This window comes from Stegostoma tigrinum, unplaced genomic scaffold (assembly GCF_030684315.1).
Source record: "Stegostoma tigrinum isolate sSteTig4 unplaced genomic scaffold, sSteTig4.hap1 scaffold_203, whole genome shotgun sequence".
NCBI classification, from domain to species: domain Eukaryota; kingdom Metazoa; phylum Chordata; class Chondrichthyes; order Orectolobiformes; family Stegostomatidae; genus Stegostoma; species Stegostoma tigrinum.
Window position 1 is genome coordinate 185,684 of NW_026728141.1, and position 12,545 is coordinate 198,228.

A 12,545-nucleotide genomic window follows, 5' to 3' on the forward strand; every position below is an offset into this window, starting at 1 on the left:
TACCTGTCCCTGTCGCTGGCTCCCTCTCTGTCCCTCCATCCATGTCCCTCGCTCCCTCCCTGACCCTCCCTTTATTTTTTTCCTGTTCCTGTCCCTTGCTCCCTCCCTGTTAGTCCCTGTCTCTGTCCCACCTCTACGAGCTTCATTCCCGCATCCTTGACCTGTCTGTCTTCCATCCCACCTACCGACCCCTCCCTCCTCACTGATTAACCCTTATCACATCTCCCTACCTACACTCACCTTTATAGCTTCCTCCCCATCTCCTTGACCTGTCTGTCCTCTCTCCATCTATTTGCACCACTGTCCACCTTCTATCACTGCCTTTCCCCTCCCTCATTTCTGATGAAGTGTCCAGATTGGAAATGTCAGCTTTCCTGTTCCTCTGATGCTGCCCGGCCTGCTGTCTTCATCCAGCTCCACACCTTGTTATCCCACACCTTGTTATTTCAGACCCCAGCATCGGCAGTTCCTATTTACCCCAAAGGGTACCATCTGTCCTTTGTGACCTCTCTCTGGACAGGGAGCTTGTAGACCCACCACTGGGCTGGGTACTTCCCGCCACAAGTTGGTACCTCAGGGTATACAATGCCTCATAGACACTGGGAACAACAACCTGATTTGTTCAGGAATGTTGCTTTTGCTTTTAGCACTGATTTTCACATCTTTTAATGTTAGTCAATAGTTTTGGGTGGGTGTAATAAAGGAGAATTGTCTCTCAGAAATATGAGATAACACGGTGTGGAGCTGGATGAACACAGCAGGCCAAGCAGCATCAGAGGAGCAGGAAAGCTGACGTTTTGAGTGGAGGCCCTTCTTGAGATTTCTCGAGAACACCGTGTTATCTCAGATTCTCCAACATCGGCAGTTCCTACTATCTCTCACAGAAATATGAATTTGTTTGTTCGAAGATTTTATCTCACTCCCGCTTACTCCCTCCATCCCTGTCCCTGTCCCTTGCTACCTGTCACTGTCCTTTGCTTCCTTCCTGTCCATCCCTGTCCCTGTCCCACCTCGACTAGCTTCATCCCCGCCTCCTTGATCTGTCTGTCTTCCCTCCCACCTACCCGCCCCCTCCCTCCTCTCTGACCAACCACTATTTCAGAGAGTAATAGAAAGAAAGACATTGAAGATGGAACAATCAAATCAAACACTATGTTGAGACCCAAACAAGTTATTGAATTCATTAGGACCGGAAAGGAATATATTTATGTGGTATGTCCGTGGGAAAAGATTTCAAACATCAGTGTGAGTGGGAAAGCGCCAACACCCGCACACTGACACACCTGATTCTAAATGTTCCAGTGAGCTAACTGCAGAAATTATTCAACATCATCCAGTCAACATTCTGGGAAATAAAAATCCACAGAGCAGTGAAACTGTACACACATTGTGTTAATGGACAAGGATTCAACAGATCATCCAATCTGGAGAGATGCCAGGAGATCAGCATCATGGAATAACCGTGGAAATGTGTGGATTGTGTGAATGGATACAGATACCCAGGCCAGCTGGAAGCTCACCGTCACAGTCACTCAAGGGAGAGACCATTCACCTGCTAAATGTGTGGGAAGGGATTTGCTCAGTCACCCAGCCTCATGCAAACTAGCTCAGAATATATAAAACAGGCACAAAAGCTTCAAAAGATATGTAAATCGTAAAAGAGTGGTGAAGGTAAACATTCATCCTATAGAAGATGAGATGGCCAACTTAATAACTGGGAATGAGGAAATAGCCGAGGCATTAAACAGTTATTTCGTGTTGGTCTTCACAATGAAAGACACAAATAACATGCAGACAACTAACAGCAAGAAGGTTATAGCAGGCGAGGACCTAGAAACTATCATTATCTCTAATGAGGCAGAGCTGGGCAAGCTAATGGGCTAAAGGTAGACAAGTCTCCAGGCCCTGATGAAATGCTTCCCAGGGCACTAAAAGAGGGAATGGGGGACATAGCAAATGCACGAGTAATTATTTCACAAAATTCACTGGACTCTGGGGTGGTTCCCGCAGATTAGAAAACAGCCAATGTGACGCCACTGTTTTCAAAAGGAAGTAGACAAAAACAGGTAACTTTAGGCTAGTCAGCTTAACTTCGGTAGTGGGGAAAATGCTTGAATCTATCATTAAAGAAAAAAATGGCAAGACATCTGGATATGAATTGTCCCATTGGGAACACCCAGCGTGGGTTGATGAAGGATAGGTCATGTTTAACTAAACTGGTGGGCATTACTTGCATGGTGGACATTAGGGAACCTGTGGCTGAGGTGTATCTGGATTTCCAGAAGATATTTGACAAGGTGATACACCAAAGGCTGCTGTGTAAGATTTAATAGTATTACAGGTAATGTATCGGCATGGATAGAAGATTGGTTGACCAGTAGAAAGCAAAGAGTAGGGGTAAGTGGGTGTTTTTTCTGGTTGGCGGTCAGTGGCCAGTGGTGTGCCTCAGAGATCAGTATTGGGGCAGCAATTGTTTACGATTTACACAGATGATTTGGAATTGGGGACTAAGTGTGGTGTGTCAAAATTTGTGGATGACACTCAGGTGAGTGGTAGCACAACATGTGCAGAAGACACAAAATGTCTGCAGACGAATACAGATAGTCTAAGTGAGTGGGCAAAGGTGTGGCAGATGGAGTACGATGTTGATAAATGTGAGGTCACCCATTTTGTTAGGAATAACAGCAAAATGGACTGTGTTTTAATTGGTAAAATTTGCAGCATGCCGCTGCACAGGGGCTCTTGGGTGTCCTTGTGCATGAATCACTGAAGGTGGGGTTGCAGGTGCAGCAGGTAATTAAAAAGGCAAAGGGAATTTTGTCTGCCATTGCTGGAGGGATGGAGTTTAAAAACAGGGAGGCGATGCTGCAGCTGTACAGGGTCCTGGTGAGGCTACACCTGGAGTACTGTGTGCAGTTTTGGTCTCCTTACTTGAGAAGAGATATACCAGCACTGGAGGGGGTGGCGAGGAGATACCCTCGGTTGATTCCAGAGTTGAGAGGGTCGGATTATGAGGAGAGAATAATTAGGCTGGGATTATACTCATTGGAATTCAGAAGAATGAGGAGAGATCTTATAGAAATATATAAGATTATGATGGGAATAGATAAAGTGGAGGCAGGGAGGTTGTTTCCACTAGCAGGTGAGACGAGGACTAGAGGGCATCGCCTCAAAATAAAGGGAAGCAGATGTAGGACTGAGGTCAGGAGGAACTTCTTCACCCAAAGGGTTGTGAATCTGTGGAATTCCCTGCCCAGTGAAGCAGTTGAAGCTACCTAACTGCGTGTTTTTAAGGCATGGCCAGATAAATGTTTGAACAAGAAAGGATTGAAGCGTTATGCTGAGTGGGCGGGTAAGTGAATCTGAGTCTCAAAAGATCACCCATGATATTATTGAATGGTGGGGCAGGCTCAAGGGGCCGGATGGCCTACTCCTGTTCCTAGTTCTTCTGTTCATATGTTGTTATGTCACTCCAGTGGGTTCACATTGGCAACAGACCTTTTAAATACTCTGACTGGAAAAGCTTTCGGAGGACTCAAGGTCTAATTCAATTTCGACCTGCTCCGGATGGTAAAGACTGCAGATTCAGAAGGTTCTGTTGGAGGAGCACTGCTAAGCCACTGCAGTGCATCCTAGTGCAGTGACTGCTGCCACTGTGCATCAGTGGTGTAGGGAGTACGGGGATGTCATTGAGATGCAAATCAAGAGGGCTGTTTTGTGTTCAATTGTATTAAACCTGATGGACGGCTTTTGAAATTAAAAAAAAATGCTGTCATATGAAGCTGTCTACAAAGTGAAACATTGGTTTTTGACAGTTACCTCTGGATCAGACAACTGAACAGAAGGTAGTCAAGTTGGAAAATGATCTCAAAGTAGGAATAACAGACATGTCCTGGAGACAGCATAAAAAAGTGACAAAGTCTCAGATGAGACTCCTTCAGAAAAACATCTTCCCACTGCCAGCAATAACCGCTCTTCATCCTTTCCTGACCATTATATCCATGTTACGTGCCGATATTGAAAATGAAAATTAACATTTTGTCAACACTCCCTGTGTCATCGCTGTTGGTGAAATATAATTTCTAACCCAGACCCTTCTCTCACTTCACCCTGGCGCATTCTGTGTGGTTACAGCAGAGACAGGGACAGGCTGCTCATACCCCTGCTCCCACTGCTCTGGGTTTCAGTGTTGTACAGCTACGAAATACTGTTTTATCTTTACCAATGTAGAGGAAACCTAAACCTGAGCCTGAGGGTTCACTTCCAGTCAGGAACAGATCATTGATTTACACTAATCTCTGATTTGAAGCACATTTCCAGCGTTCACCGTTGTTCTTCCTCTGACAATAAACCCAGTTGGAAACGAGATTCTGTTCCGTGTCGAGGAGCTGTGAGCCATGGAAGACAGTAGCTGGGACACATTTCTTACACACAGCAGGATTAACCCACACCGTGGCATGAGACATGAAAGTGTAATGTGCCATCTGACCCCCTGAGTGTGACCCTGAAGGATGGGTCCCGGCTGAAGTTCTGTTGCTGCGTATGATTCCCCTACCTCCATACCCATGAGATTGTCCTTTCTGAGCTCCAGGTGCTGTTCAACCCTCAGGACAAAGACAACAATCTACAGTGATGTGTTTGTGGCAAAGCTGACTTATTTTACATTTCTCTAGTGTACTAAACTCTCATTCAATTTTAGGGTTATAGCCATCATCAGAAACAAACCGCAAATGTCAGAACAAAAGTAACAGAAAATTACAGAGCAGAGCAAGGCCTTTTTTAATTCATTTGTGTGATGTGCGTATTGTTGGCTGGCCAGCAGCATTCACCCTTGGCCCATCATGTATGTGTTGGCTGGAATAGAACGAGCCAGGCTTTACAGCTTTCTGGCCTCATCATTGAGATCAACAAATTCAGGCCGTGAACTCTGCCCCAATTTGTTTACATTTCTTGTCTCAATTTGTTTCTGTGTCCACTGCACACCTGGCCCCAGGCACATGTTTTGTTTATTTGTTTCTTTTCCAGCCCTAACTCCACTCCCTGCTGCCTTGAAGGACGAATAACATTTCTGCAATTTAATCTCTCCTGCCTTCCCCCCGTGACATGTGCCTTTTGCCCTTGTCTCACCCCCACCTTGCTCAGAATCTGTTACATTTCTGGTCCCAGGCCTCTGTCAACTCACCGCGTCCCCGGGTCAGAGTTTTAAATTCTCTTCCTCCAGAGAGTAACTGAAATCGTTGTGGGTGCAGCGTTCCCCAGATTTTTATTTTGGAAACAAAACCCATGAAATTGTTTCAGAGTTGAGGTGTTTTTGAGCTTTAATCTACAAGCTTGCCTCTTTAGAGCTAAACTGTGATCCTCCCACAGTCTAAAAATGCAGCTTAGGTGGATTGGCCGCACTAAATTGTCCTCGAGTGTGCAGGGTAGGTGGTCGGGTTAGCTGCGGTAAATGTGGGGTTTATAGGAGTAGGGTGGGATAGAGAGCTAGTGCAGACTAGATGCACTGAATGACCTCTTTCTGCACTATCGGGATCCTGTGATCTTAACCATTTGTGATCATGATCACATTTTCCTCATGACAGGTCACACATCCCCATGTTCATTCAGCTCAATCTTTCATGCTGTCTTTGTGTTTTGAGAAGCTCTGTTGTTGGAATGGGAGCTTCCTTTGATGTGGCCTCTCCTCATACTTCCGACCACTTCCCAGTTCGCTGCATTAATTCTAGCTTTCTCTCATTTTCCCAAATGGGGTTGTTGAAGAGCTCAAAAGGCGCGTGGACTGAAATTGAGAAATTAAAGAGTCAGAATGAAAGAGGAAGTGGAAATAATAAACAGGTTTGGTAGATCCCAGTGGGGTGAGGAAGGGTCACAGATGTTTTCAGATCTGCTGAGCTTTTCCAGCAACTGTTTTTGTTCCAGGCGAATGAAACTCCAGGATCCTCCAGTTGTGAGTGTTCACACAATATTTTTGTGATTAATGTGTGGGATGTGGGCGGACCTGGCTGTGCCAGCATTTCTTGCCCATCAGTAGTTGCCCTTGAGAAGGTGGTGGTGAGCTGCCTTCCTGAACTGCTGCAGTCCTCCTGATGTTTTGTGACCCACAATGCTATTAGGGAGGGAATTCCAGGGATTTGACCCAGCGACAGTGAAGGAACAGTGATATATTTCCTAGTCAGGATGGTGAGTGACTTGGAGTGGAACGTGGATGTGGTGACCTTCCCATATATCTGCTGACCTTGTTCTTCCAGATGGAAGTGGTCATGGGTTTGGAATGTGCTGCCTGAGGATCTTTGGTGAATTTCTGCAGGAGAGACAACATTCTCTGACGAGAGTCAAACCCAGGCAGGCGAAGATGGAATGCTGAATAATAACAGACTTAGTTCAAACACAGGAGATTTGTTCAGCCAGTAATAGCATATAGTGTAAGAGTCACGGATGTGAAGTGAGTCGTGAGGGGAAATGATGCCACAAGCTGCAGATGGAATACTTTTATAGGAACAGGAGTAGACCATTCGGCCCCTCAAGCCGGTTCTGTCATTCAATGAGACCATTGCCTGATCTGTGGCCTAACTTTCAATTTCCAAAACCCACCAAACCTATCAATGAGGCTTCTTTGAAACAGACAAGGTAAATATTGAAAAACATTTTTAAAAACACTGCAAATGCAGGGAAATCAGAAACAAAAACAGAAATTGCTGTAAAACTGAGCAGGCCTGGCAGCATCTATGAAAGAAATCAGAGTTACCCTTTTGGGACAATTGACCCTTTGAGTGACCAGATGCAGTTAACCATTCCCCCTTGCCTGCAACACCCTCCGAAACAGGTGATGGCGTGAGGACCATGAGGTTGTCAATACCAACTGAGAAAACAGCAGGGCATGCTGAATCAGAATAAAACCCATTTTGGTCTTTCACTTTTAAATCAACTGCAACAATTTATTGACTATTGTTTCAGAAACGGGACAAGCGACCAGAAAATCAACTCAATGCCATTGGGCCTGGGAACCATTGTTATTCTGACCTCCATGTGACTCCAAGCTATAACCATTAGTTTGATTCTGAACCATCCTCTGTGCAGTTAGAACGGATGATAAAAGCTTGCTGAGCTTCTGATGCCATGATCACACGAACAAATAAAAGAAAAACCCAATTACTGCAGTTACTTTTGAAGCCACTGGTGTTTCTTCAAGCTGTATGACTGAGTGAATTTTCTCCCATACACAGAGTAGGTGAATGACCTCTCCCCAGTGTGTATTTGCTGGTGCACAGTGAGGGTTGATGATGCCCTGAACCCAGCCCTACAGTGAGAACACATGAATGGTCTCCCTTCAGTGTGAACATGTTGATGGTACATGAGTTCCCTTGAGCTTTTATAGCACTTCCCACGAACTGCACATTAAAAGAGTCTCTCTTCAGAGTGAACCTGTGGGTATTTCAACAGGCAGCATGACCAGGAGAAATCCTTCCCACACTCAAAGCAGGTGAAAGGCCTCTCCCCAGTGTGGGCCCATTGGTGTGTCAGCAGGGGGCATAACTGCATGAATTCCTTGCCACACTCACAGCAGGGAGACAGCCCCTTCCAATGTGAAACTGCTGTGAATGCCTTCTCACACACAAAGCAGGTGAACAGTTTCTTCCCAGTGTAATTGCGCTGATGTGTTTGCAGCTTGGATGGGTAATTGTAACTCAGTGCACTCAATACTGGGACAAGAATAGATGAAGGTTTGATAATCTGTGCTGACATGATGGACCAAATGGTCGTCTTCCACGCTGTAAAATCTCAGATGGAGAAACTGATCTGCAGTGAAAATGGTTGCAAATGAAAAAGTAAAAGCAGTGTCATTGCAGAAATGTACCACACTCGCTGCCCCTTTCACTGGTGGTCTCGTGGCTAGGATTCGGACCTCGCCCCTCCCCAGCCCAGCTTTGATTCCTAGTCAGGGAATAGTCACTCTGCTGTGTTATTTCATCATGGTGACAGCACTTCTAACTGATCCTTCAGGAGATGGAAGGTGAACTGTTTAGTCCCAGACGTCACTCAGATTAAAATAAAACAAAGAACTGGGGAAATATGACACAAAAATGGAATTGACATGGAAGCTCAGCAGGCCTGGCAGCATCTGTGTCGGGAAACAGAGTTAGCAAATGGTTGAAAACAAGAAGAGAGGGGACGTCAGGAAAAGTGAAGGGCCACAGTGGTTTGTAGGAGCTGACCGTAGGCCTCACGCAGCCAGGCCCTACGTCGGTTCTGAAGGCAGGAAAGCTGATGCTTCAGGTTCTGAAGAAGGGTGAGACCCGAAACATCAAATTTCCTGCTCCTCTGATGCTGCTTGGTCTGATGTGCTTATCCAGCTCCACACCTTGTTATCTCAGATTCTCAAGCATCGGCAGTTCCTACTATCTCTGGGCTCTGATGACTGATTTTCACTGTTTACCCTGATATATAATCACTCCGGATTAATCACCCACAATGACTCTCGTTTGTGTGTTGACGGTGCACATCTCACCTCATTTCAGAGCTCGGAGAGGATCCATGCATGTTAAGCTGGCAAATTTCACTCAAGTCATCCTAACAGTCTCGTATTAAGACCATAAACTTTAGTAGCAGAAAGAGACCATCCAGCCCATTCAGTCTGCTCCACCATTTACTGATCTCGTGTCTGATATGATAATCCTGAGCTGCACTTTCTTGCCATTCCCCATAACACTTGATACCTTTACTGATTAAAAATCTGCCAATCTCACCATTTAATACACTGAACGACCCAGATCTGACAAGCCTCTGCTGTAAGGAATTCCATAGATTCACCATCATTTGAGAGAATAAACTTTTCCTCATCTGTCTTAAATGTGCAACCCCCATTCTGATATTAGGCACGCTCGTGCAGATTGCCCAAAAGGAAAACCATTTTTTGTGTCCAACATATTAAATCGCAAAGAAATCTGTATGCTGTAATAAGGCGCAAGTATTATTTTTGCAGTACTGTGTTTGAGCACGTGAAGTCATTGGATTTCAGCACTTCCTCCTGTTTGCTTTCATCCCTGATGTCAAACTGTTACTTATTCTGACAAAGCTATTCCCTTTATGTGTTTTCATGTCAGGAATTCACGTTCACTTTAAGAATTTTGAGAGGAACAATAAAATCCTCATTCCTATTTCGGAATCAAGCCATGAACACAACAGTTGCAATGCTGAATCCCAAAAAGGAAGGTGCAGACAATACTTGCACGTTTTCTGTCTTGACACTGCTTTTGATCTTTTGTTTCAGTTGCAAAATATTAGTCAGTGAGATTTTAACACCACGGAGAAAGAACCTTCGTCCCATTATATCTATGCAGTCATCAAATATCTCACTTATAAATAAAAACCGGAGGAAGGGTCACCTGACCTGAAACGTTAACTCCGTTTTCTCCTCCACAGATGCTGCCAGACCTGCTCAGCTTTACCAGAAACTTTGTTTTTGATCTCACTTCTAAAGCCAGTTTCCAGGGCTTGGCCCAGCACCTCGTCTGCTTTGACGTTTCAAGTGCTCATCCATATAGGCAGTCAAAGTTTGAGGGCATCAGTGGAACAAAAACACTTTCTTCAACAAAGGAAAGGAAAGCATTGCTGGTTGCTACAACATGAAACTACATTTTCCTCTTTGAAGACAGCTATTAAATCCAAACTGTTTCTCAGAGCCATTTGCCAGTTTCCGCCATGATGCCAACAGTGTAGAATGAAATCCCACACCGCCTGAGGTTACCACTAATGACTTTCTACATTCAACCTCTCTGCTGACATGAGTTGTGGTGTCCCTCAGGTTCAGCCACCATCAGTTTTGTCTCTCTAATAAGAAAGCAGTCCTCTGACCCAGAATGTGTATGGCATCTGAGTGTCAGACTCAGTGTGTGACTCAGTGTCAGATTTTGTAATATTATATCCATGGGATGGAAAAGGCACGTTTTATACTTTATAAAATATATGCCAGTTGTCCTGGTAGGAAGTATAGAGAAAGATTGCTTGTACACATTACAACAAATACAGTTCAATCTTTACAACGATGGGCACTTAACCCAAAATTCCGAGTGCTGTGCACAGCATTGCTGATCACTGCGCGCGCGCTCTAAGTTCCCAAGTGCCCACTGTCTAGAGCTTGCGCACTGGGAGTGATCCTGAGCAGCAGTCGCTGTTTCCCTCGACTCCACAAGAGGTAATAGTAAGGCGGAACGGGGGAGGCAATAGACCGGTCAGTGAGACGGGGAGAATTTCTGAACACTTTGCGAATGTGACAGATCCCGTATAAAGAAGCAATCTGTCCCGGTTTCATAAAATGTTAAAATCGAGGCTCCCGCTCAATGGCAGACTGTGGGTAACGGCAGCCATCTTTGTAGGAGGCAGAGGGCATCAAGGCGCATGTGCGGTTGTCCTGGGCCAGGGGCAAGAAAGTTGTGAATGTCTCTCCTGGACTGACAGAGATGGCGTTTTTATAAGTGACAATGGGAACTGCAGATGCTGGAGAATCCAAGATAACAACGTGTGGAGCTGGATGAACACAGCAGGACAAGCAACATCTCGGGAGCACAAAAGCTGACGTTTTGGCCCTAGACCCTTCATCAGAGAGGGGGATGGGGTGAGGGTTCTGGAATAAATAGGGAGAAGGGGGGGAGGTGGACTGAAGATGGAGAGAAAAGAAGATAGGTGGAGAGGAGAGTTTGGGTGGGGAGGTAGGGAGGGGATAGGTCAGTCCAGGGAGGATGGACAGGTCGAAGAGGCGGGATGAGGTTAGTAGGTAGGAAGACCTACCCGTCTTCCCCGGACTGACCTATCCCCTCCCTACCTCCCCACCTCTCCTGTCCTCTCCAACTATCATCTTTTCTCTCCATCTTCGGTCCGCCTCCCCCTCTCTCCCTATTTATTCCAGAACCCTCTCCCCATCCCCCTCGCTGATGAAGGGTGGAGGCCCGAAATGTCAGCTTTTGTGCTCCTGAGATGCTGCTTGCCCTGCTGTGTTCATCCAGCTCCACACTTGTTATCTTGGCGTATATATAAACTGCTTTTACAGGGAGTTGGGAGAGGAGCATTTAAACAGCAAACTCCAAATCAAGGAAATAGTTGCTTCTTCCGAAATTGTGTCCCAGATTGACTGAGGTGGCTTTTGTAATTTTTTTACAGCACATCAGAAGAGGATTTCCAGATCGGAAACTCAAACCAAATGATCTAAGCATGCCTTTTTTATTCATTTAGCACTGGATATTATTGGCCTTTAAAGGGAAGTATTGAGTAAAATAAAAATAGCACAAAATTCCTTTCTTACATTTCCCAGTAACTATTGTCCTATATTTTAAATCTGTGTGCCAAACAGTTTTACTATCAGCAAAGAGGAACAGCTGCTCTTTATCCACCTGATTTAAACCTGGACACCTTTATCAAATCAGAGATAGCAAGAACTGCAGATGCTGGAAACTGAGATAACACACTGTGGAGCTGAAGGAACATAGCAGGCCAGACAACATTGGAGGAGGAGGCAAGTTGACATTTCAGGAAGGGACCTTTCATCAGAACATTTTCCTCCAGGTCCATACTGTATTATCACCCCCTTTATCTACTGTCATATTGACCTCCTTTGCACTATGAGGGGCAACTTGAATTTCTCCAATGTGACCTTAAAACCAGTATCCCTCAGTTCTTTAAACATTCTGCTGAATTTCTTTTTGAATGATGAGTTGACCATCACATCCTTCATGGAGGTCACCTTTTTGTGCAGACCCAAATGCTGTCTGTTCAAATGAGTGATGCTATGACACGTGGACAATTACTCAGTGACATCACTCTGAGTCCGAGGTATCCTGAACTGTGATAGTTTCCTCTGACCCCAGTGCTTTTGATAACTTTCCAGGGGTAGAGATTAGCATTTGATTTTATAGTTGGAACACAATGAAATTATTTCAGTATTTTTTAACCAGAAATCTGCACAATTCAGCTTCTCGTGCTGTTCTCAGACATCTGACTCTGGGGCTGGTGTTCCTTCTTTCACAGCATTGTGAGAGCTCATGTGGGAAGATGGAGCTGTTAAGGCAGCAGCACATGGTTGGTAGAATTTTCTCACCCCCATAATATCGTGAGACTGATGTTAAAAGTTGCTGTATAACACTGATGAATGAGAGCCCATCCATTGTCCTGGTTCATTTCTGCTCTCCTCGATCAGCTCTGTCATGTCTAAGTTCCTCTGTCTCCAATAATGGGTGTGACTATCCTAGATATTTTATTGTTACCTTCATTCGCTCTCTAAATGAGGTTTATACAGCAGAAAATTGCCTGACCATTTGCTGCTGGCAATTATATTTCCTGAGTACGTCCCACAATGCTGTTCAGCGAGGAGTTATCATGAAATGGTGATGAAGGAACTGTGATATGTGTCCAAATCAATGACAATTAATTGATATCATTGTAGTATCTTTCACTGAATGGAAACATCCAGGCTGTTCCCCAGGAGTATTACAATGCAACGTTTGACCAGAATCATCAATAACATGTTAGGAAGGTGACAAAATGCTTTATGGTCA

General features: G+C 44.9%; 1 long non-coding RNA gene across 1 annotated transcript in view; it reads left to right on the forward strand.

Moving 5' to 3' along the window:
- Nucleotides 1-10,130: 10,130 nt before the first annotated feature.
- The window catches only part of LOC132207912 (uncharacterized), a 34,213-nt gene continuing 31,798 nt past the window's right edge, over nucleotides 10,131-12,545 (forward strand). Inside the window, exon 1 of the long non-coding RNA XR_009443990.1 lies at nucleotides 10,131-10,192. This is a non-coding gene — a long non-coding RNA (uncharacterized LOC132207912). The remainder of the gene's footprint in view (nucleotides 10,193-12,545) is intronic.